Source organism: Amphibalanus amphitrite, unplaced genomic scaffold (genome assembly GCF_019059575.1).
Source record: "Amphibalanus amphitrite isolate SeventyFive unplaced genomic scaffold, NRLGWU_Aamphi_draft 000121F_arrow, whole genome shotgun sequence".
Lineage (NCBI taxonomy): Eukaryota > Metazoa > Arthropoda > Thecostraca > Balanomorpha > Balanidae > Amphibalanus > Amphibalanus amphitrite.
In genome coordinates this window covers 916170-940832 of record NW_024881616.1, presented here as the reverse complement: position 1 = coordinate 940832, position 24663 = coordinate 916170, and the positions used below count along the sequence as shown (strand labels likewise).

General features: G+C 47.4%; 1 long non-coding RNA gene across 1 annotated transcript; it reads right to left on the bottom strand.

Annotated features, from left to right (window-relative positions):
- Positions 1 to 241: 241 nt before the first annotated feature.
- On the bottom strand, positions 242 to 24005 carry LOC122381531. The gene is made up of 3 exons (XR_006256538.1): positions 23586 to 24005; positions 9634 to 9846; positions 242 to 1896 (listed from the first exon to the last, which is right to left on the bottom strand). It is a non-coding gene; the product is annotated as an uncharacterized LOC122381531 (long non-coding RNA).
- Positions 24006 to 24663: the final 658 nt, after the last annotated feature.

Here is a 24663-nt window from a genome sequence, read left to right as displayed (position 1 = left end):
ATACATAGCAGATAAAATGTGATGGAAGATAAAAATTACATTTTTCTTAATTAATCTGTCTAATCAAAATAATTATCAATTCAGACTCATGTAAGGTCAGACATACTATAGGTATAGTCTATATAACACTGCATTTATCGAATGCAGGTAATGCAGAATATGATTTCCTATAGCGCTGGACCAAAGGTTTGAAACGTTGTTGAGTCAGACGGAACAGCAAACACATATTCTGGGCCTGTTATGTATTCCTGAGTGTATTGTACTTCATATTTGTGCCACATGTGCACGCACATTTTATGCACACAGCACGTTCATAAACATTTCATTTATCTCTCGCATTCATATGATAGAATGACGGGATAATCATTGACACTTCACATGCTTATATACAATCACTATCCCTCATTGTCGACTCAAAACTTAAAAAACATGAAGATACTATCGTAGACCAAATTACAAATTATTCATCTCAAACCCTTGTCATATGCCTAATCACATCACATAAAACTAATAAGACGAAACAAAACAAGTAAATACACGGTGCCTTCACTATTACACAATGGTCAACAACCTCCACTGTATCATTATACAGGGCTAATTAATGTCAATTGGCTAATCTGTCTATCAGGCTGCCTAGCAGGTGGCTATGGTTGAAGATGATTTCTACTGAGGTAGATCGGTTAGAAGCTGAGCTGCAGTCGCATACGACTCGCTCGCTCAATATGTTCTATAGATAACTACCGCACATATGGAAACTAAATACAAAGTCATCTGACCGTCGCCTTGTGCACAGATCTTTAAAGTTTATCTTGACGCAGAGATATAGTGGGTATTTGAGTTGTTCTAGTTGCTCTTATTTCGGAACAGTTAAATAAGTCTTACATGATACAATTCATGTGGCCATGCATAGCAAATGCATGCTCAGTATGAGCGGACTCAGCTACATCCATAAATATTTAATATGTCTTATAATATCTGATCAGTGGTCATATTTCTATACATATTGCATGAGAGAAAAGTTCCAGATAATCGCTCGACGAATGACGAATTATCGAGTGCATCCCCATAAATGGAACGTCATGACATGCCTACTAAATTTGCTTCTGCAAGGGTATATTAGTATGAAGTTACAAAATAAATGTTTCAATTATAAATAAAGATTGAGACTCAACCAAGTAATGGCCAGCAACTGATACAACAAATGACTCAAGCCGATTTCCTCCATTTTATACAACGCGCTTGTACATACCATCGCGCTGGTGAGTCACACATTACGAGCTACACCAGTGCTTCAAAACAATGTTACCATACACGATCTCGTATTTCCATGTCACAGACAGGGTGTCCATAGTCTCAGTTACGCGATATTCACTGATACACGCCACCTCGACCATTATCGTCATTGTAAGACTGATTATATTTACGGCAGCACATTTCGTCCGTCCTCGGGTCGGTCCTCAAAACACTACACACATTTGTGCTTATATTCATTCATGCTACAATACGACCGTCTGTCACTTTTTCATGGCATTTCGTCATGCCACATCAGTCACGAGTCAACTCATTCATAGCGCAGGCGCTATAGCTGGTTGCAGTGGTGGGATCAGAGCACATATCCTCCTCCCATCGGAGTTGCAGAAGAGATGTAGATGCAGGCTCTCCACGGTTTCTTGGCACTTGCACTACTCTCAGCGGCAGAGGCAGCCGTAATAGTCGCGTAACTACATATGAAGTTAAACAGATCATGTGGACCAGAGCCCAGAGACCGTGACATCAGAGACCGTTCAGCGTAACGTCCTTGGCCAATGGTCAGCGACCAGAGGGGCTGGCCACTGGTGTCTCAGAGCCATCACCTGGCTCCGAGGACCGAAGGTCTGGGCGCTCACCACTCCAGACCTGAAACAGAAAGAAACTGTCAGTGGTGACAAATGACAAAGGTTTACCATTACGGCCAGTACGGCGAAGTCTTTCTTTGTCGTGAGGATTGAGCTTGTCGGTGAGGGAATATGCTGCCGAATAACAAGAAGCCAATACAATAATTATTTGCGAGACACCTTTTTACGAATAGACGATGAAGATTAAAGAATCAAGGCCTGTTTGTAATTGTAATTTGTCATCAAGTATGTTGTAGGTTCTGGATAATTTATCAGCACCAAATACTTCTTTTATGTCTCTGAATCCAATACACCCACGGTACAGTGGTCCACTACATAAAATTGATTGATAAGCTACATAAAATTGATAAGCTACATAAAAACACCGCTGCTCAATCAGCCATACTCCTTGAATGGTTACTTAAACACAGCGACTGCCCTTGCACACTGCGCTGACCTAGACCGTGGCATTAGAACACAGAGGTGACCCAGTTCAGACCACCGCCTCCGGCCGCCGCGGCGCGCCGCCGGCAGCCAGTGCGCCGTTTTTTGCCGCAGTTGCTATCGATTGCTGTTCAGGTCGCAAGAGCCACGCGTTTTTGCTCGCGCTGCGGCCTGCGCGGCAAAAAATCGGCGATCAATGCCAGCCTGGCGAATGCCGGCAAAACGACGAAACTGGGTAAATGAAGGCGGCAAGAGAGAGAGAGAGAGAGAGAGAGAGAGAGAGAGAGAGAGAGAGAGAGAGAGAGAGAGAGAGGGAGGGAGGGAGAGGGAGAGAGAGAGAGAGAGAGAGAGAGAGAGAGAGATAGAGAGAGAGAGAGAGAGAGAGAGAGAGAGAGAGAGAGAGAGAGAGAGAGAGAGAGAGAGAGAGAGAGAGAGAGAGAGAGAGAGAGAGAGAGAGAGAGAGAGAGAGAGAGAGAGAGAGAGAGAGAGAGAGAGAGAGAGAGAGAGAGAGAGAGAGAGAGAGAGAGAGAGAGAGAGAGAGAGAGAGAGAGAGAGAGAGAGAGAGAGAGAGAGAGAGAGAGAGAGAGAGAGAGAGAGAGAGAGAGAGAGAGAGAGAGAGAGAGAGAGAGAGAGAGAGAGAGAGAGAGAGAGAGAGAGAGAGAGAGAGAGAGAGAGAGAGAGAGAAGAGGTCACTTTGTATTTGGAAGGGGCAATAATTTTCTATACCTACCTTTGATATCGTAAAAGAGGTGTGCTCGTATAAGCTGTTAGAGCACATGTCAACTACTTTGAAAAAAAAACAGCATTCCTATAAAATAACCATCTTGTGCGGCATTAGAAAATATCTATCTTGAGCACGACCATAGCTAAGAGAAGGAGCTGAAGCCTCCGAGGTCTCAGGCTAAGACCGCAGTGAGGTCAGCTGCAGACTGAGCCCACAGAAACTCGACAGCACTCGCAGTCGATTATCCCTCCGTGCCACCTGGCCCCTCTGATTTGACGATAACTCGAGACAGCTCGCTATTGCCGCAAGTGTTTGCTATATTTATGTTTACCCACAGCGAGCGACTCATCAGCGCACGTCCTTGCTCCCAGCCTTATCATCTTATGTGACGGTGGTTAGAACGATATGCTGCAGAAAAATGTCTGTTGGCTTCTACTTTTACTTTTAAACGTTTACTATCATCAATGCGACATCGCTGTTCCAGTTTCAAGCGCAGTCCCGGTCAAATTACTTGTTCCAATGTGACCTATAGCCGCCTATGACAGGGTTGCCAAGGAGCCTATCGGCCTCCCCACACCCCGACCTGGTATCGCCTCTGTTGGCACGGCCCCACCTCCCGGTCAATGGCCGCTCTGCAAAAACGGCCGCAAAAAGACGCACAAAAAGCGGCCCAGCGGCGGTAAAAACGGCGCTCCGGCCAGCGAATCGAGGTCAGGTGGCGCAAGATGGCGTCCGAGTGCGCTGAGTCAGGCGGAGGGATTCGGGGCTGCGGCAAGGGGCGCGCCAAGCCCCGCGGTACATAGGCGGCGGAACGGGGGTGGCACCGGGGCACCGTGTCCCCCTTTGATTTTGGCATTTTAACATTAGCCCTATGGGCGTTGCATGGGAAGAATGGGACCAAAAGCCGGCAGTGCCCCCATCCCCCTTAACTGAAGGTGTTCCGCCGCTACTGCCGCGGTATGACACCACGTGGCCCTGTTACAGTGTCTCTGACATCGTCCTTACTTACAACTCCCTATCTGTACCTTCCTACCTTATGGGTACCTATCGAATGCTCGGAACTGGGTTGAATTCAGGTCGTGGCCAGTTTTGCCAGCAGAAAAATCGTCATGTGAATTATTTTTTGTTTAAAGTAACTCTTAAATTCCGCCGAAAGTCGCCAGCCGAAAAATATGCCGATCGGAAAAAATAATACCTTTTACCTACCTAACCAAGCCAGCCTAACTGATATGTTTTCACATCAGTGCAGTGTGTTTATTTTCAACTTTGTTGTGGCTGGTTTAATTTATGAAATGCTTTTATGGTTAAAAACGGCAGCCGGCGACTTTTCTTTTGGTAAAAATAATTGGGGTAAGAACAGTGTACACGTCACACGGCTACAGTGCTCCTGTTTCTGAGTTAGCGATTGCCGATCTGTAGATGCTCCTCGCAAGCATTGAAGTGGAAGAAAAACTCCTTTATTCTTACGTCCCATAGAAGTCTCGCAACAATTGCTAGGGCTGTTGTCGATGCGATTTTTAGTGTTTTTTGACTCAAAATCAACACCCAACTAGCAATATTGGTCCTGAGAGTCAGATTCTCAGCGCCCGCCGGGCAAAGGACCACCTCTTCCCACCGTTCGCAGTCGGTCCGCGCAGGACCAGTCCTCCATCTTCGCCGGCCGGCCGGCCGCCGGCGCCGCCTCCACTCTCATTGGTCAATATCGGGCAAAAAATCACCAACACGGTCTGCCGCCCGGCGGAGGACGAACGATTTTCCCCGGAGGCCCCGCCCACTCGCTTACGTCACGCGTCAGGCGTGACGCTGGTGGCTGCTCGACCAATCAGAGGGGAGACTGCCCGGCTGAAAAAATACACTCTCTAGCAGCGATACCACGTCACAAAGGAAACACCGCGCGCGGGTGGCACGGCCGACGGCGCACAGCGGGAGAAGACGGTGGGAACGAGGTGCTGGGTACGATTAATAATAGGGCGGATAAAATAAAGTTAACCCGCGCCCCACTGGGGTCTGCGTATAACACGCCCTACTGGGGGGGGGCTATTCATAGCCCCCCCTCCTAACTCCGAAACTACTGGGCCGATCGTCAAAATTCAAACGGCGTCTGATAGCCCCGGAAAAACTGTCGAGCGAAACCTAATTTCATTGACCTCGAGGTCACCGATGACGTCACAGGTCAGGTCAAAGTAAAAATTATTAGCATTTTGGCTTGATCACGTTTTGGGCTCTGGCCGCCGTCTTACAGGTCAGATCAGGCTCATTTTTGGATCACACACTCGGGAACAGATGCTCTAGCTACCCTGAGGGTACCAAATTTGTACTTTGATTTTCAGGTCAAGGTCAGGTCATCACAGGTCACGAAAATATTATATCATGCGTCGGTCACGTGACACATGTTTTATGGTCCATTTATGTCAGAGATTTCGAATTTGATGTCGTCTGTGTCATCTGAGGTCATTTTGAGTCGAATTTAGCTTATGTTAGGTCACTTTCAGGTCAAAAAAGGTCAAATTTTGAAGTTAAAATTTTTCAACAAAAAAGGTGTCTATTGGATGCAGTTTGAGCTCAGGAACACGATGGTGCTATTTATATTGGCGTACGATGTCAAATACGTGCTGAAAAATTGATTTGAAAAATTAATAATTGTGAATTTTTTGCAATAATGCGTAAAACTTGGCCATTTTTGAAGATATTTAGCTAAAACTTGCTAGAGTCAGTCATATTAATGCGTTCTATCACATATATTCCGGTTTTTTCGAAAAGTCAAAAACTTTTTGAAAAAAAGGTAAAAATATAAATTTTGGAGATTATTATATTAAATTTTCGAAATTTTCAAAATTTCGAAAATCCGAGATAGCAGTTTGATAGCGCAGTCAATTCTGAGTCCTCTCATGCAAAGAAATTGGATCTAGCATAAAAACTGAGCTCTTGGGAGCGATTGCCGTGGTTCAATGTTTTGCGTCGAAATCGGCCGAACATGACGTCACTCTGACGTCATTTCCGGCCGACCTATTGTAGGTACGAAGTTCAAATTTTGACACAAGGTGTCAAATTGATGCAGCCTAAGGTACTGAAAGTTTGGCGTCGATAGGTCAAGCGGTTCCGAAGTTATTGCAGAAAAACGGGAGGGGGGGCTATAAATAGCCCCCCCCCCAGTGGGGCGCGGGTTAACTGATATATCACCAGGTAGAATTATAAGTCAAGGTAGTGTTTCATTTTATAGGAATAAGGGCGAAGCATGGCATTGCTTAGCCGACGGAATCTCGTTTTTATTGAAGAAAATATGTTTAAGAATAATAAGCCTTTACTACATTTTACAACTCATGGGGTAAATCCCCCATGCCGCTGGGTGAGCATTATCCCTCACAGTTTTCCAGCCCCGTTGATATGTAGGGCAGCAGTAATCCTCCGGGGATAAGAACCCCAGTAAAAAGCACGCTCACTCAGTTGGTAAAAACCCACAGAGGACGGCAAAACCGGGGGACGGATAGCCGTAATCGCAATGCAGATATCGAGTGACCCAGATTGGCTAGCGACCGGTAGGCGGCGGCGGAAATGGCGCGAAATTATGGCGCCGCACGAGAGCCGAGCGGCGGCGGCAAAAACGCAATTATCCCCACAGACCTGTTGTTTCGCTTAGCTAATGTAAACAAAGCGAAAAGCTTGGAGTTCATCGAATGGGGAATAATAACGAGTGCGCGTGTGACGCAACTTTATTGTCGAATAGTGTGACTAATTGTGTGACCAATTGCCTGTCAATTAGTAATAATGATAAGTTAACGTTATACCAACCAAATTACAAGAATGCGCTAATTTGCCTAAGTGATGTTATTTGATTTATCATTATAAAGAAAACGTTCATGCATATGTTACATGTGTGTTACCTTCCACGTAGCAAAAAGAGCCAAAAGAGGTGATCATTCCGTGGAAGATCATTCGCGCGTAGCAGGAAATGTATGATGAGAACAGCTTTAATGCGCCTTATTCCAAACTCAAAGCGTCTAACTTCCCATGACACCAGAGCACAACCCATTTCCCTGGGCCAGCTGGCCTGTTGCCAGACAGCGCTAAACCAGCACAGCGTCGGAACCAGTCCAAACAAACGGAGACCGGCCCGGCCGCGGCTGAGAGACGCCGGCTGTTCCTCCCAGTTTGATTCAGAGGCGCTGGCAGCCTGTTCTCTCCTCTCCTCTTTTTTTCTCTCTCCCTCTCTCTCTCTCTCTCTCTCTCTCTCTCTCTCTCTCTCCCTCTCTTGCTCTCTTCCTCGATAGTCGATAGCTAGAGCGACGGCTCAGTCAGTGGCGCGGGAACTTCTTCCAGACTGGGGGGGGCTGAACCATAATAGAGATCAACCTAGGGTACCTCCAAATCTAGTTTTCTCACCGGTTTTAGGCCACTTATTTTTCAGACCTTGGCCTTTTCAACAAAAAAAGAAAATATTTGCAAAAAAGTCAGGTATTCCGTCTCAGCTGAGTGAAGAAACTACCGTTTTGGCAGCCTGGAATAAAGGTTTTAATCTGCCAAATGAGTTGCCGAGCCATTGAAAGAGGTGGATTTTTCACTTAGGCCTTCTTCCTTTGTGACCCACAACCCCTAATTTGGGGAGGACAAGCTGCCCCAACGGTTCCTGACCTCATGAAAAGTTGTGGGGCACCGCCCCCACGGCCCCAGAGGCCAGAGCTGTGGGGGCAAGCTTCCCCAACTGCCCTCTCCCCCGCTTCCCGCGCCTATGTATGAATCTATGAAATTTGTATGTAGGTAGATTTCCGATTTCGATTCCTCCAGCTGGGGGGGGGGGGGGGCTCAAATACATTACGAGCCCCCCCAGCCGAAAAGTTGGAGGGGCTCAGCCCCCGCTAGCCCCCCCCCCCCCCGGTTCCCGCGCCACTGGGCTCAGTCCTTTGCGTAACAGCTTCGTTCTTCTTGACGAATGTCGAACCCTAACCAATTGAAATAATTGATGCAATGCCAACGCTGGTGAATCCCAATTATGACATTTCAGGGAGTAGTTTCAGTGACAGCTCCGTGTAGTTAACTGCAATCATCTCAACTCCAATATGAGGCGAGCGGTGACGCCCCACGACGCCGGTAATCGTCGACAATTAGCCGCCTCCACGACAGGGCACCCTGCGCTGCCCGTCGGCCGGCGCGGCGGTCGGAGCCGCCGCCGCCGCCGCCGGCGCAGGACGCCCAACATGGCCGCGCAAAAACGAGCGCAAAAAGCGCCTGCAAAAAGGTGCGTTTCGGCGTTGGCCGCGCGCGCGTGACCCTCCGGCGCCCCGCGGTACCCGGACGAGCAGACGCAAGAAGCGGCGGCCGCCGGCGGACGCAGTCTGTACAAGTCCTTCGACAGAAAATCGCCCCGAAAAAGTGGTCACTAGTGCGTGTGAAGCTGAGGAGTGAGCCGTCCGAGGGAGAGTTATGGCCGAGGGAGGTGTGATGTGGTCCGAGGATTACCAGCAGGAGGTGTGGCAGCAGCCCGCCGTTCAGGAGCAGGAGCGGGGCGGACAGACGCCTCCTGAGGTACGGAGAGTGGCCTCCTGAGCCGCATGGACCGTGAGTGACCAGCGACCGACCGGTGGTTGGCCCCTATGTGAGGATAAAAAGAGTGGTCTATCCGCTGCATCGATGTGCACTTTTGCAGGTTTTCCCCAGAAATCCACCTTTAGCAGCTTTGTCAATAACCCATGGAGCTGCCGATTCCGTCCTAAAAGTCATGGTTATTTTACGGTGCTCCGCGTTCAGGCCCTTGTGATACCCCCAGTCGTTTTTTACCCGTGATACCCCAGTCCTAAGTTCGAATGCGAACTTAGGAATACTTGCAAGTGTGATGTTGGGTGCAGGGCACATCCGTAGGAACTAGGAACGCACGATTTACAGGTATTCTTTCCTTTCTTTTTACTTTTTACCATTGATAAGTGTTTTTGCAAATATGGAGGAGCAATGCAAACGTATCATGCATAGATGCAGGGTTGCTGTTCAGTCTGGACAACATCGTCTGGATCTGTTCAGTCTGGATCGAAGAAGAAGGGCAACTCTTCAATCACAACAAAAGGCGGTGCAATTGACATCTCGTTGAACCTCCAACCCAAAATAAGATGACAAATGTAGGAAAGCCTCATGCTCAGTCCATAACAAGTAACTAGTAAGTTGCTAATGCTGACCCCAAAGTCACTGTTTCGCCCCTGGCGACGACCGTCGGTGCTGCCCGGCGACCGTTGGCCTCTTCCCACGGTGACGTCACATGGGCTGCCATATGGGTGGTTTTTGTCCCGGTGACACAAATTCCTTCGGATCGTGTGACACGCGGCCTTCAGCCGGCAATGACAGTGGTATGCGCGGTGGTCATTGAACATCGTTGGCCCCGTATGAAAACCAGGCCAACGGGGAACAGTATCATGTAATTATAAGAGCAATGACTACTGGCAAACCTCCACCGTATAGATTTGGATAACATATGGACGGTTCTTTTTTGTATTACCTACTAAACCCATTCGAAATACAAATTTTAGTACATTATCTGCTAGAGAATGCCATGAACGCAACCTGTTCAAGAAATCACACTATTTTCAGTTTGCATCGTTTTACACTGACCTTTTCTGTAGACACGTAGCGGTTCATTCTGCCGTCCGTGCTGAGTAGAGCAGCCGGAAGCGTTTGACCATGCCATCAGAGGCGGCCGAACCGAGGTCAACGCTCAGCCTCTTGGGGTCATTTGAGCCTCTCTGCTGAAATTCTCTCCGAGTTGTCGGACCGAACAGCCGAGACTGAAATGCCGCACGACTCGCTCGCACGATTTCGAGCCTTCTGCCGAATAAATGGAGGAAAGGCTTTTGTCATCGCCAGCATCATTTTCCAACGAAGGAAACAACAGCTACCTGTAGCGATGACTGTAAACGGCGCTAGTTACTGCATCTCTCTCATCACCGCCGACATGCATGATCATTTTCCGTTTGTCTCTCGTTCTATTAGGAGCGGAACAGCGGTGGTTCGTGATCCACCTTCAGGCCCTGGAGTAGGTATGGCGAAAATCGATAGTTATGAAGTGGAATAACGCCGGACATGCTGGACATCCTAAATAAATCGGCTGAAAACGTACAAATATTCGTATAGGTATACCTACCCTATACATACATGGCGAACGATATTTGTCACAACGTCAGTTTCGGTTTCATCACTTTCACTAAGCTTCGTTGCTTGCGTATAAAAGATACATGCATAAGGATGCTAACTGCTAGGTATGCATTTCATTTTTGTGGTCGGGCCCCTTCATCCCAATAGTTAAAACTGTGCGGGTTCGCTGCACTAAGGTCGCATTGGGTCGTCGGAGCTTTTGATTTAACTCCCGGTCAGGGTGAGTTAGCACGTCGAAAAAGGTAGGTGCCAAGAAATTCAGAATTTTAACCCTCGCCGGCCGAGGGGGGGGGGGCGGGTGCCGCCCCCCCCATAGGGTTTTTTTCGCGATAGCTCCGAACACGCTGGCGATAGAGAGCTGAAACTTGGCATACCTGACCTTTGATCCAAGCCACATCTTTTGACACCAACCGCATTTTTGGGTCAGGTCAGGTCACTGACCTATGACGTCATAAGTGAACCTCTGCACGGTCTTCAGATGTCGCAACTTCGCAACGCCCTCACTGCCAGACGAGATGTCACAGGGAAATGAAACTTGCAGGATCTAGTATCCATTATGAGTCCCACAACTTGTATATCTCGGATTTTTCCTAAAGGTCATATGAGGTCAGGTCATTTTCGTGACCTCACCATTATAAGTCAATGGGGAAAAATGAAAACTGCTATTCTGGCGCCGGGAACGATCTCCAACTATCTCAAGCACACAGAATCGTGATTTGATGCACTCCTTGCAAGGTTAGATGCGTCACTTTTGCAATGTTGACCTTGCGTGACGTCATTTATGACGTCATCAAGGTCATATTAGTTTTTCGTCAATAACTCTTGATCAAATTGAGCTAGCGAGTCGGGAAAGCCACCAATGGACTCAGGAAGGCCTGCCGAATCGAATGATATGCGACATGACATCTTTCGACCAACTTCGTGACCTGGGGGTGCTGACCTGACCTTGACCTGAGGTCAACACCCCAAGTTGACCTGACCCGGACAAAAAGTATATCATTCGACGCGCCTGAGCGAGGCGAACACGATGCTGCCAAAATCGGCGCTCTGCGGCCGTTTTTTGCGAAGTTATTCACCAAAAACTGAACCGTACCTTGGGGCACTTGACCTGACCTCAGAGGTCACCGGTTGACCTAGGACCTTAAAATCGGGTACCAATCTCTGCGTCTCGTAACGGCGCACACGCTCGTTTTTTCCGCGACGCGCTAGCTCCACCAGGGGCGAAACGGCTAGGGGGGGTCGTACCCGCCCCCCCCCCCCCCCCTCGGCCGGCGCGTATGTAGAAAACCAATAGGTCCGGCGAGGGTTAGCTTGTTCTGCTCCGCTTTTGGCAAAGGTAACGTTTCACCAAAAACCGGACCTCAGTCAAGGGTTTCAGTGGGTAATTGAATGCGACTGAAACCCTTATAACCCCCCCCCCCCCTCCCCCCACACACACTCGAATGGGGCGGTTGCATTTGATGCAAGGCTGACAACTCGATCGTTCTGACAGCTAACAACTATGTATAATGTCCGTCAATCTAGCAGTGGATTGGTAGTTGTGAATCTGCTGCTAGCGGTTATACGTCCAGACGGGCTGAATATACGCTCTGGCAGCAGATTCGTCATCATCGCCGAATGTCTGTCTTACCGGCAGCAGATTCAGAAATTCACCGACCCCGGATATACTGCTACCCGCAGCGGGTTCGTCGAACGTTTGTCTAGCAGTAGATTCGGACCGATAGATACCTACCGTAGACAATTAATATCGCAGAGGAGACAGCGGCAGCATATTCGCCAGTCTGCTGCTGAGAATGGATATGTTCGATTTATGACTAATTTATTTCAGTGCCTATTAACCCGCGCACCGACGGGGGTCTGCGCCAACTTCGCACCGACGGGGGGGGGGGGGGGCGGATGACCGCCCCCCCTGAGATCTCGAGAACGAAGCAAGATAGCGACAAGCGGTAAACGGCATCGGATACGCACGGTCAAGATCTACAATTTTTACTAAGGTCATTTTCAGGTTAGTTCAAAGATGACGTCACAGGGGTCGAAAAAGTCAAATTGGCTAGATATGGAGAGTTTTTCTCGAATAACTTTCGAATTAGTCAAGATAGGAACAAACTAAGGGCATTATCGTGATTCTCTCGTCAATCCGCATCGAATGATATATATGTTGACCTCGAAAGGTCAAGGTCAAAGGTTGACCTCAGGTCACGTGACCTCGAGGTCATCATGTATATCATTCGATGCGTCTTGACGAGCTGAACACAATGAGACCATCCACGTGTCTGTATCTTGTTCCTGTACGGAGTTTTTAGCCAAAAACCTTTGGTGACCTTTGATGACGTCACATGACCTCACAGCTTCCCAACAGCAAAACAGACCTCAAGGTAGTGAAGGTTGATCGTATATGAAGTCATGTATGGTATATGGGGCCATTCCGACCCGTTTTAGTGGTAAAAACAGGGAGTTGATTTTTCCCCCATTGACTTATAATGGGGAGGTCGCGAAATTGACCTGACCTTAGGTCACCGATATCAAAATTCCGAGATATACAAATTGTAGCTACTAATGACCTAATAACATCCTGCGACTTTCAAAGGCCTCCGACATCTACTGTAGCTCTGGCACGGTGACAAAATTGCAAAAAAGTGACTTGAGGTTGGGTCATTCAAAGTGACCTGGTGACCTGACCTTAAAAGGTAGGAGGTTCAAACCTGCACACCATGTGTAAAATTGATGAGGTAATAGTTGTACCAAATTTCGCGGCGCTACGCGCCGCGGTTTTCCCGCTATTCGCGAAAAACCTCAGTGGGGGCGGATATCCGCCCCCCCCCCCGTCGGTGCGCGGGTTAATCGATGATACTCTCTGATAATGAAGTGTTTAACGGAGGGATGCCGAGGACCAATAATAAGCTGGAGGGGGAATTCAAGCAATGTTTCAGGGACCTCACCCAAATATTTGGAAATTCGTGAGATTTGGAGCAAGAATATGCTTTACAACTTGGAGAACTGGTCCAAATTCAAACACGTGAAGCTTGCTTATAACAGCTAAAGCAATATGAATCTATGAATAAACGTTTGGTAATTATTGGCAAAGAACAGGTAGACGAAATAAGCCCTTTGGACTTGTTTATAAATGTAGCGTTAAACTTGGGGCTCAATGTATGAATTTTGAACGTGACATTCGTCCTAATAATAATAAGAAATTTCGGCAACACTTCCTGTGCCATTTAAGGCTTGCAAACGAAAAAAATACACCGTGATGGGAGGAGAGTGTCTCGCTGAACATGTCAAACAACATGTCAATTGATGATCGCTCAAATCGATAATCGCTGAAAAGACAGTCGCTGAAAATGGCTCGCTCAATAGACATTCGCTCAACCGACACTCGCAAGTCGCTCGCACCACTTTGACCTGACCTGTGAGTTGTGACATCATTGGTGACCTCGAGGTCAGTGAAATAAGGTTTCGTTCGGCATCAGACGCCCATGTTCAGGGCTATCAGACGCCGTTTGAATTTTGACAATCAGTCCGGTAGTTTCGGAAAGGGGGGGGGCTCCATGTTCTGTATAGAGCCAACCCCTCCCCCCCCCCCAAGTCAGCCGCGCTATGGAAAGTACTCCAATCATGCGCGGGTTAAAGGTAGTGTGCCAGCTTTCCTGGACCATATGGAGTTAATGGCCCAGATAAGGAGAACCGGATTTTTAGAACTTATCCCTACCTTCAAAACTCATGGAAACGTCTTGAATTCTTCGAATTTTGAGTACCCCAGTGCGAAATTCGCCCCGACGGGTTGTCGGTCGTACCCCAACCACATTTCACACCACTATGAACAACAAATGCACACACTGAAATCGCTATTACCGATTGACTCATCCAATCAAGTTTCGATAAACCCGTTCATCATCATCTCCTGCGGTTTCGAACACGCCTGTTAGGTGGTGCGGTAGACCGCGCCCAAAGCCAGGGCCCCGGTAACGTGAGGTAGGCGAGTCGGGGCAGCGTGCGCTGACCCAAGCCGGGGCCGCGCGTCCTCCCGGTGTCATGTGATAGCCCGGGGCTGCCCGGGGATGCGGTAGACCGCGCCCAAAGCCGCGGCTCCGGCTTGGGTCAGCGCACGCTGCCCCGACTCGGCTACCTCACGTTACCGGGGCCCTGGCTTTGGGCGCGGCTTCTGCTCATACTTTGTGGTGCGGTGGTGGTGCGTCGGGCCGCGCGCTCTGACTTCGGCCAAGAAAAATGCGTCAGCTGATCATTGTCATTTCTGCCACTTTCATGTGGTGAGATGGGGTCATAACTTTAGAAACTGCTGTTTCATATCAATAATTTTACATAAAATAATATTTCAAACCATAAATTAATGTTCGACAGCCATATTAAAGAAACAATACCAATACAGGCTTACAGTTTAAATTCGACATTGTGTTGTCTACGATAAGACAGCTGATAACTCATTCCCGTACGTCGTAACTATTATAGAGTTCAGTGGTCGTAACTCTATAATAACCCGGTTTACATAGCATATTTGACGAGGCTCTAGCTCGTTAATTCGGCGATGATTTCGATGCAGTGGTTTTCAAATATTTAGAGGGGATCATTTTGTAAATTGTTAAGCACCATTGGCATCTTTTGCAACATCACGGACGGAGATATAAAGCTTGCAACAAACCCTATGTAAACCGGGTTATTGACCTTTGCTTATTCAGTCACATGTGCGCCGCATTCGCGATTGTTGCCGACGCCTGTTTGCAGGTCAGCCCACTACAGTTGTTATACATATCGAAAAACCGATAAACTTTTAGGCGAAAAAAAGCACTATTTTAGGCCCATTTTTGATTTTTTTTTGCGATATTAGGTAAAAACAGAAGCTTCTTATCCTAGGAAAAATAAAATGGGAAATCATTGGAAGGTGGCACACTACCTTTAATTAGCTACGGTATCGGCCCGAACTTGCTGCTAGAAGACATACATTCGGCGAATCTGCTGCCCGTTATAAGCAGCATACATATAGGTCCGGCCGAATGTCTTACTGACTTGAAGTGACAGCAGCAGGTTTGCGGATATCAATCTGCTTTTAGATTGAGGGACATTGACACCTATCGGTTTCGCCGCATCCAAACTACTGGCTGCTGGAACCCTTAGATATATGGAGCCCAATAAGAGCATCAGGAGAGGAGCTGTTCTCGACCAGTTGCTATCTAGTAGGGGAGAGTGGGGAAAGATGCCCAGGGTTTTACTATGTCATATACCCGTGGGGCCAACGGCCCGTGGGGCCAACGTGGGAGCCCTCAAAGGATGTCGTGATGGGCCCTGGAGCCAATAATTGGGCCCACAGAGGCCGTCGTGAGGGCTCTCAGAGTCAGATACCGCCCAAAAAGTCGCTATGTGGGCCGAGAGACCGGCATGGGGAGCACCCGACCGTACTGGACTCTCAATAGTCCCAGATCGGCTTTTGTCTACATCACAAGTATGTAATAAATGATTTGACGGGCTGTTTGAAGGACAGCCTACGGATTTAGGGGGGCGTCTTTCCCCATCAGGACAGGGGGCATCTTACCCCAAGGTACCGAAGTAACATTAAATCAGTACAATTTGTTAGCCATAAAACTACACCATGAAACAAACTGTTTGGGACACAGTACACGCATGCTAATGTATCACGACTATAGCAAGGGACGCAAAAATTATTTACCTTCTTTGATATTTACAATGTTCTGACACCAAAATATTTTTTGAAAGCAGCAAATAAAAAACATGCAGTCATCAGCCAGACGTTGCCCAACTGAGCTTCGCAATTTTTTGTGCCGTTATCAAGGCAGGCTTCCGCTTTACGCTAAGAACATTAATTTCCAGGTCCGATTCTTTGTTTCGTCGCTAGAGGGGCTGGGGCGTCTTTCCCACTCTGGGCATCTTACCCCACTCTTCCCTATCCACGCAACCGACGAACATCGATGTCCGAAAGAACTAAGCCCCTGCTTCTAGCGCCACCTATAAAACCACTAGTTCGGAGCCTGACCGTAGACGGCAGCACCAAGCTGCCTAGCACAAGAAGATGTCTGAGTAAAAATGTATGCATTATTATAGGCCCGTTGGCCGTCGGGTTGATTACTATGGCGGCCGGTCGGCTGCTCATACAATGGTAACATTGAATTACGAATATGTGAATGGTGGCTGTGGGCTAAGAGGTTGGCCCGTTCGCTTGGTGCTAGGTTAGGTATGTCCTACTTCCCTCCCTAGGTGGCGCTAGCAGTGAGCGCCTGAAGGGATGCTGTGCCGCAAGGCTCCGTGTTTGATCACGCGTGGATCAAGAGTGCGGCTGACAAGCGTATAATGGATTATGTTGTTTCGCCCTCGGTACTTAAATAGAACAGTGATTTAGTACTCAACAATGCCCGGAGGTCCGATGAAGGCACTTCAAGTCTCGATTTTTTTAGTCGCAGTGCCGTGATCGGTTGAAGGAAGACACGTACCTAGGTGATACCCACTTGGCACTTACTTATTCCTAAAATAATTGGTGTGTCGCATGATTTGAGTGTAACAAGTTACAGCCCATGCTCCTAGCTCAAAAGTTGCTCCAAACACGGCATTGTTAGTTTATCAGTAGGCATAAGTTATAGCTCCTACCTATGTATCTAAATACCTAAAGATAAAAACAGAACGTCGTCTGCGCTCGGATGTTGACCTTTCAGTTCGCTTTAACCCTATTAGTGGCAGGCTCCTGGCTACCCCTATTAGTGGCAGGGGGGGGGGGGCTGTTTACGACCCCCCCTTGATATCTCGAGATCTAACGGGCCGATTTTCAAAATTCAAACGGCATTCGATTTCGCTCAACGTGATCTACATTTCTAAAAAAAATAAAAAAATATCAATAGGTGGGTAGAGGGGGTAAAAACGGGCAAATTGCAGATACATTTTACTTTTTAGACTGTTTATCACGGCCAGGTTTCTGAACCAATCTTAACGCAACTTTTGCCGATCGATAGAGAATGAACCAGGAATTCACATGGATCCTAAAAATATGCATTTTCAAAAATCATAGGCGGATACAGATCATTGAGATTGGGGGTACAAAAAAAGTATAGTAAATAAGGTTTTTGTTGGTACTGTTTCTAAAAAGAGTGGCAATGGTCTTGTTTTGTTACAATTTTCTTATTAGAGAACGACTATAATTGTAATGGTCATGCATAGGCGGTTTCAGGGCACCTACGTCGGGAGGTAAAAAATAACCCCCCTTTTTGGACGCCTGGATCCGCCTATTATAGTAAAAACGTGTCAAAAGAGGATGCACAATAACTTTGTATATGTTATCACATGATACCTTTCATTCACTGTTCGTAAAACTGGTGCATACAGTTATAATACATCAGCATCGTGATCTTCGCCCAAATGACTCGCTTCACGAATAGGACCCCCCAATTCCCAGTGCTCTGGAGCCGCCCCTGGTAAAGTTATGAACTTGAAATTTTCAGGGAATGTGCCCAATTTAGTTTTAGGAAAAGTCAGAAAATTTCAGCATCGTAGCTTCAGGGGTTTTGGAGATATACCCGAAAAAACCTGAGGGGTGGATGAAAACAACCCCCTGCCACTAATAGGGTCAACTATACCTATACATTTTTTAGTTGCCCTTTGGACCTATTCAGCCACCATTTGACCTTTGTGGCGCATTGCGGCAGTGAACCAAAAAAACTGGCCTTGACCTATAGAGAGCTTCCTATTTCCCGAGGAAAAACCCTGGCAAAACACAAACAGGCATAGGTTCTTGTTCCATTGACCTTCAATAGCTCACTTTCATATTTTTGACAGTAATAGCCACTTTTTTTTGTCGCGTTACATACGCCCTCCTGTACGGTGAAGCGGATCTGTTTTGTGCTAGTTCTTGTGCTGAGCCGTGCCAGTTTTTCCATGGCTAACGACTACGCATAACGGTGCATTGACTGCGAGTACTACGCTCTGGAAAGCCGCTCTTTCTCTCCAGCAAAAACTGACAATATCAGAACTAATTTACGACAATCCCGAGGCTTTGCGAAATTAGAACACGTATGCAGAACAACGCCACAAAATATGAATCAACGCTGCATCTACTCTGCTCTGAGGAAGCAGTGATAAAAGAGCCACTCATGAGACCGTATCTTATACGGCACACAAAGGCATTCATTGAACGTTTCTGTGCGATAGTTCATCAGCTAAAGAATAATGGCATGATCTCTCCACATAAGCCCCTTTCTTTCCAATTCCACTTTTCGTTTCACTCCTCGGTCCCTCTTTTACCCCGTTCACTACACCTGCACTGCCCGACAGAGTCCACTGATCCTGGCCCGCGAACAGCTCACACAAAAACGCGTACAAAAACGGGCTCTGATGCGCTGGAATGGCGCCTGTTCGCGGGAGGGCATCCCTCGGCCCGGCCGGCACCTCACCGTCCCATGACTGGCTTCAACTGCACCCTGCACGGGTCGGCGTCGTAGGCTGAGGTACAATTCTCAGTGATCAGAGTCTGTGCTCAGAAAGGACCTGTTTTCGGTTCTAGACTACTTTCCCCAGCCGAAGGGAGGGGACGCTGGTTGTCCACTCCTTGACGCTTTTCCGCGATTTTTTTTTAGAAAGCATTAGCGATAGAGATATGAAAGTTGGTAAACATGACCTTCGATTCAAGCCGAATGGCGTGAAAATAGTCACATTTTCCGTTCACTGATCTTTTCCTCATAAGTGAGCCTCGGCGAGGCTAAAAATGGTCGTAACTTTGCAGGAGTTAGCTTTGACGTAGACTTCACCCGGTGTCAATTCTCAAGTTGACCGTTGAACTGATAAGTAGTGCCGTTTAGGGTTTAGGGTCAACCGCTGACTTTAGACTGTGAACTGACCTTAGAGCCTAGAGGTGACAGGATGACCTGAGACCTAAAAGTTTTTGTCTCGTTATTTCTTCTTGTGGCAACACAATGCCCATTTATTTCTTTTGTCAAAGCTCTAGCTCAGTTAGCGGGACATCGGCGAGGGATTTTTATCTATCATAATGTTGTCCAGTTCCCCCCACCCTCCCCCCCCCAATCTCCCGTGCCAGCTGGGCCGGATATATCAATACCTATGTAGATGACCGATGGGCTCGGAACCCAGTGAGTGCTAATTTTCTGCCCAACATAATCCATATTCAGGCTTGTTGTGCGAGTCCAACTGAGAAAACCAAAACCTCTATCTTCTCGCCCCACCAAAAGCGTTCACTTGACTGGGCCTGGCCACTGGCCAGGACTGACCAAATACACTCGTCTCGCTGCGCGGAGCTGCTTCGTATTACAGCGACACCTACAGTAAATGTTCACCCCTTGGCAGCGCCATCTACAGTAGATGGCGGTGCAGCAGACGGCAGGACACCGAGGAAACCAAGCTCCTAGTTCACGTCTCTCCCGCTAGGTGGTCATCAGCTTTTTTACGCCGGACAAGTGTCCTACGGAGAAATAGACTGGCTGTCTACCTGAGCCGCGCGAAGTGTAGGGAAAGGGTTTCATGCGCCTTTCCTAAGAATTTTGTCTGAATTTCTACAAAAAGGTATTTGCGGCTTGCAAATATTTTTTTTTCACACACATGAATACGATGTCAATTGTCAACCCTACTTGACATGAGGTCAGGTCAGGTCACTTAACCCGCGCCCGGCTGGGGGTCCTGGATTTCCACGCCCTGCTGGGGGGGGGGGGTGTTTGAACACCCTCCCTTGTAACTCGGCTCCTGGGCCACGTAGCGATACGCGGAAGGCGGCGTTCGAAAGAGCGTAAAAAATAATGACGAAATCACTTCGGTCAATTTTTTGGTCAGGTCAAAGGTCAGGTCACCAGAGGTCATTGAAGGCAAAATTTCGCCGATTTCCAGGTCGAATGTCGAAAATTTCCAAGAAGCCCACGCATAACTCGGGAACTAATAGAGCTACAGCGCCGCGGAAAAGCGCATTCGATAGCCCTATTAACGCCCTTTCTGAGTAATCTTCTCAGATTTGACCTAACGTCAACGGTTTTGCCTGCAGGGGGCAAAAACTGCAAAAATAGCCGATTTTTTTCTAAAACAGTTTTTCTGCAATAACTTTTGACCCAAGCCTTGTACGAGCTTACTGTTACCGGCATCGTGTTCCTCTCGTCAAGACGCATCGAATGAACTATAACTTGACCTTGAAAGGTCAACTTGAAAATTTGACCTCAGGTCAAGGTCATGACCTGACCGGAAAGGGTCATGTTGCATATCAGTCGATCCGTATCGTCGAGCTGAACACATCTAAGGCGTTTTCATCGCTCTAGCATGCCTCTATCAAAAGTTATTTGCGAAAAACTGTTAGATACCATTCGTGACCTAAGATGACCTCAGGGCATAAACAAGGGTCACGGACACCATTTTCAAGTTCAGTGCGTCTAAACCACTTGTAATTCGGTGTTTGGGAGTGTTTATAATGTCTTTCATCCAAAAGAGGCGCATTTCAATTTTCTCCCATTGACTTATAATGGGGAGGTCGCAAAATTGACCTGACCTTAGGTCACCGATATCAAAATTCTGAGATATACATTTTGTACGTGCTATTGCTCTTAGCAATCGCTGAAAGTTTCAAAGCGATCGGTCACTCGGTGTAGCTATGACAGACATTGAAAGTTTTTATGAGGTGAGGTCACTTCAAGTGACCTGGTGACCTGACCTTGAATGACCTTGGTCTGAAAATTTCACAACATGTGTAGAATTGATGTATGATAAGGTGTACCAAAAACAGCGGCGCTCGGCGCCGCCGTTTTTGAGATATTCGCGAAAAACCACAAGGGGGGGGGTGTTCAAACACCCCCCCCCCCCCCAGCAGGGCGCGGGTTAAGTGACCTCACAAAATAAGATGAAATGCTCGTTTCAGTCAAAAACTGAATAATTTCATTACACCATTAACTTTGGTTACGAATGACGTGCACGAATCGTATACCTATCTGCTTTTTACATTGATGATCCAGGGTCAGGACAAATGAGAAACTCCTCGTTGTAGATTGATCGATAACAAAATGATGCTCTGCCTCTTTCGGGTAAAAAACATGGTAGCGTGGTATCCCTAACAAGGTGTTTAATGAGCATTGAATTGAAATATTGCGCATTAACCCGCGCCCTGCTGGGGGGGGGGTGTTTGAACACCCCCCCCTTGTGGTTTTTCGCGAATATCTCAAAAACGGCGGCGCGGAGCGCCGCCGTTTTTGGTACACCTTATCATACATCAATTCTACACATGTTGTGAAAATTTCAGACCAAGGTCATTCAAGGTCAGGTCACCAGGTCACTTGAAGTGACCTCACCTCATAAAAAGTTTCAATGTCTGTCATAGCTACACCGAGTGACCGATCGCTTTGAAACTTTCAGCGATTGCTAAGAGCAATAGCATGTACAAAATGTATATCTCAGAATTTTGATATCGATGACCTAAGGTCAGGTCAATTTTGCGACCTCCCCATTATAAGTCAATGGGAGAAAATTGAAATGCGCCTCTTTTGAACGAAAGACATTATAAACACTCCCAAACACTGAATTACAAGTGGTTTAGACACACTGAACATGAAAATGGTGTCCGTGACCCCTGTTTATGCCCTGAGGTCATCTTAGGTCACGAATGGTATCTAACAGTTTTTCGCAAATAACTTTTGATAGAGGCATGCTAGAGCGATGAAAACGCCTTAGATGTGTTCAGCTCGACGATACGGATCGACTGATATGCAATATGACCCTTTCCGGTCAGGTCATGACCTTGACCTGAGGTCAAATTTTCAAGTTGACCTTTCAAGGTCAAGTTATCGATCATTCGATGCGTCTTGACGAGAGGAACACGATGCCGGTAAAAGTAAGCTCGTACAAGGCTTGGATCAAAAGTTATTGCAGAAAAACTGTTTCCGAAAAAATCGGCTATTTTTGCAGTTTTTGCCCCCTGCAGGCAAAACCGTTGACGTTAGGTCAAATCTGAGAGAATTACTCAGAAAGGGCGTTAATAGGGCTATCGAATGCGCTTTTCCGCGGCGCTGTAGCTCTATTGGTTCCCGAGTTATGCGTTGGCTTCTTGGAAATTGTCGACATTCGACCTGGAAATCGGCGAAATTTTGCCTTCAATGACCTCTGGTGACCTGACCTTTGACCTGACCAAAAAATTGACCGAAGTGATTTCCTCATAATTTTTGACGCTCTTTCGAACGCCGCCTTCCGCGTATCGCTACGTGGCCCAGGAGCCGAGTTAGAAGGGGGGGTGTTCAAACACCCCCCCCAGCAGGGCGTGGAAATCCAGGACCCCCAGCTGGGCGCGGGTTAACTAACCGCTTTAACTTTAGGTATCTCCGTTTTGCTAGTTCGTGAAATGGTAACCTTTTTCGACAAAAGTAAAATTTTGACAATGACAGGAATGAGCGGGGAAAATCATGATATTCTAATATCCAACAGCATAAGGTTTTTCTAGATCCCCACATCCAATTTTCTGGTCATGTAGAACTTGACTCAGATCAAATTAACAGCTTATCTTTTACAGTTTAAGGCATATTATTTGACTCTTGTTACAAGAAAACCACAATGGTAGTTAGATCCATATCTTACTAATTTTTCATAAAAATTTGTTACTCAAGTGCCTAAATACCTACGCTTCCAGCAAAACGTTTTGATTGGTTTTTCCTCATTAGTCCGAACCGCCACCTGAAACCAACCAGCGATCCTAAATATTATGTTACGCCTTTTCTAAATTTCTTCTCATTCTTTAGGATGAGAGTAAGACTTAGCTTGTAAGAGGGTGTATAGCTAGCAGCTAGCACCTAATCCTAGATTTATATTTTTAAATGATTCCTTAATACTATGATGGAGGAAATCCATTTCGCAAAATCGGCTGAACTTGTGCCATGGAAACGTAGCCATTATTTTTCAACGGTCAATAGCATACGTATACCTATTCTAACTGGTTCTCATTTACCTACCCTTCCGATTACGTCGTGACCTCGACTGGTATCAAATTTATTATTTAACAGCTTATCTTTTACAGTTTAATCATATTATTTCTCAATTTTGTCAACAAGAAAACCAGCTAATACTGACAACCACAAACGATTAATTATGTCGTGACGTACTAACTAGACAAAATGCCGCCTGCACGTCAACTTTGAACAATCATTTGTCGTTTGGCTGCGAGGTTAACTCGTCGCGCCATCGCAACGTTAATTATAATTCTGAGGCAACTATTTTGGACGCTTCTGTGCGCTCTTAAAAATCAATTATTTGCTCCAAAATCCCTTTATGACACACGTCCCCGAAAAGCTTTTAGCTTTTATATACTTGAAAATCGGAACAGAATTACCCAGAAAAGTTAGCCTGTCACTAAGTCTGCACTGCGACCAACCCCGGGGAACTCCTGTTGTGACCAGCCCAGCGGGTGTCCCGCTCTGCGGGCGGAGACTCACCTGTCTCAGGCGAGAGCAGTCCGATCCCCCGCCGCTGCAGCCCGCAGCGCTCGCACAAGTTGCAGTCGCGTCCACTCGCCACCGACAATCTGGGGGACTGGGCCAAACTCCGGCAACGCAGAACGCCAGCGCGCAGCGCGGCGCCCTGCAAAAAGCCCACAAAAAAACGTCTAGACGACACACCAACGCCCTGTTTTTGCAACCGTTTTTGCCACCTGCACTGACGCACCGGTCAAGGCTATTTTTTGTTGCTGTCTGGTCTGGGCGCCAGTCGGCGGCGGCTAGGCGGCGACTTTCGTCATTAGATCGGCCAGGCCGACGGCAAAAAGCACCAGCACCCCCGCTCCCCGCGACCCGGCGGGCTCGCTAATGATTCACTGGGGTTCCGGCCGACTCGACGCACCTACACGAATGCCGCCCGCGCCAGACAGCGCAGCCAGTCTTAGTCAGACGGTGAAGTTTTTTTATCATCAGTCGATGCTTTTTTACTCTCCCGGTGGAGTTTTTACCAGACGGCGGCGGCAAGCCAATCCCGACCGGACGGGAACAGACGTGACGTCATCGTCACAACAAAAACCGGCGGCTCTTGTGTAGTGTCTAGACATGGTGACCTTGACCATGACCTTGGCCGCCACACGGGCGCGGCCGGTGGGTGGTGGCAGTGTCACATTACCTGATCAGAACAGGGCCGAGAACTTAGAGCAAGGACTGCAGTCATCAGCTACAGTCAAGTTAAAATTTAAATGACAGGCTTGGATCAATTTGCATTTAGCATGACTATGGGTAGAAATCGCAGTCACTTATGTGGCCACATGGCAATGGCAAATGAGACTATGTATTATAGGTAAATGGTTGAAGCCGTCATGCAAAACTACTTTAATGATCGCAATACCGACGATCAGCTGTCAATTACTTTTGTTCCGCCTATTACATTCCATTCAGCTCCCGGCGGCGAGCGCTCTTTCTTCAATACTGTACCGCCGAGCACTCACGCAGTGCGGCACAGTATACCACCGCAGGCATTTACCAGTACTGCATTTGCAGACTGCGTGGATCGTAACCCACATATTACACGATG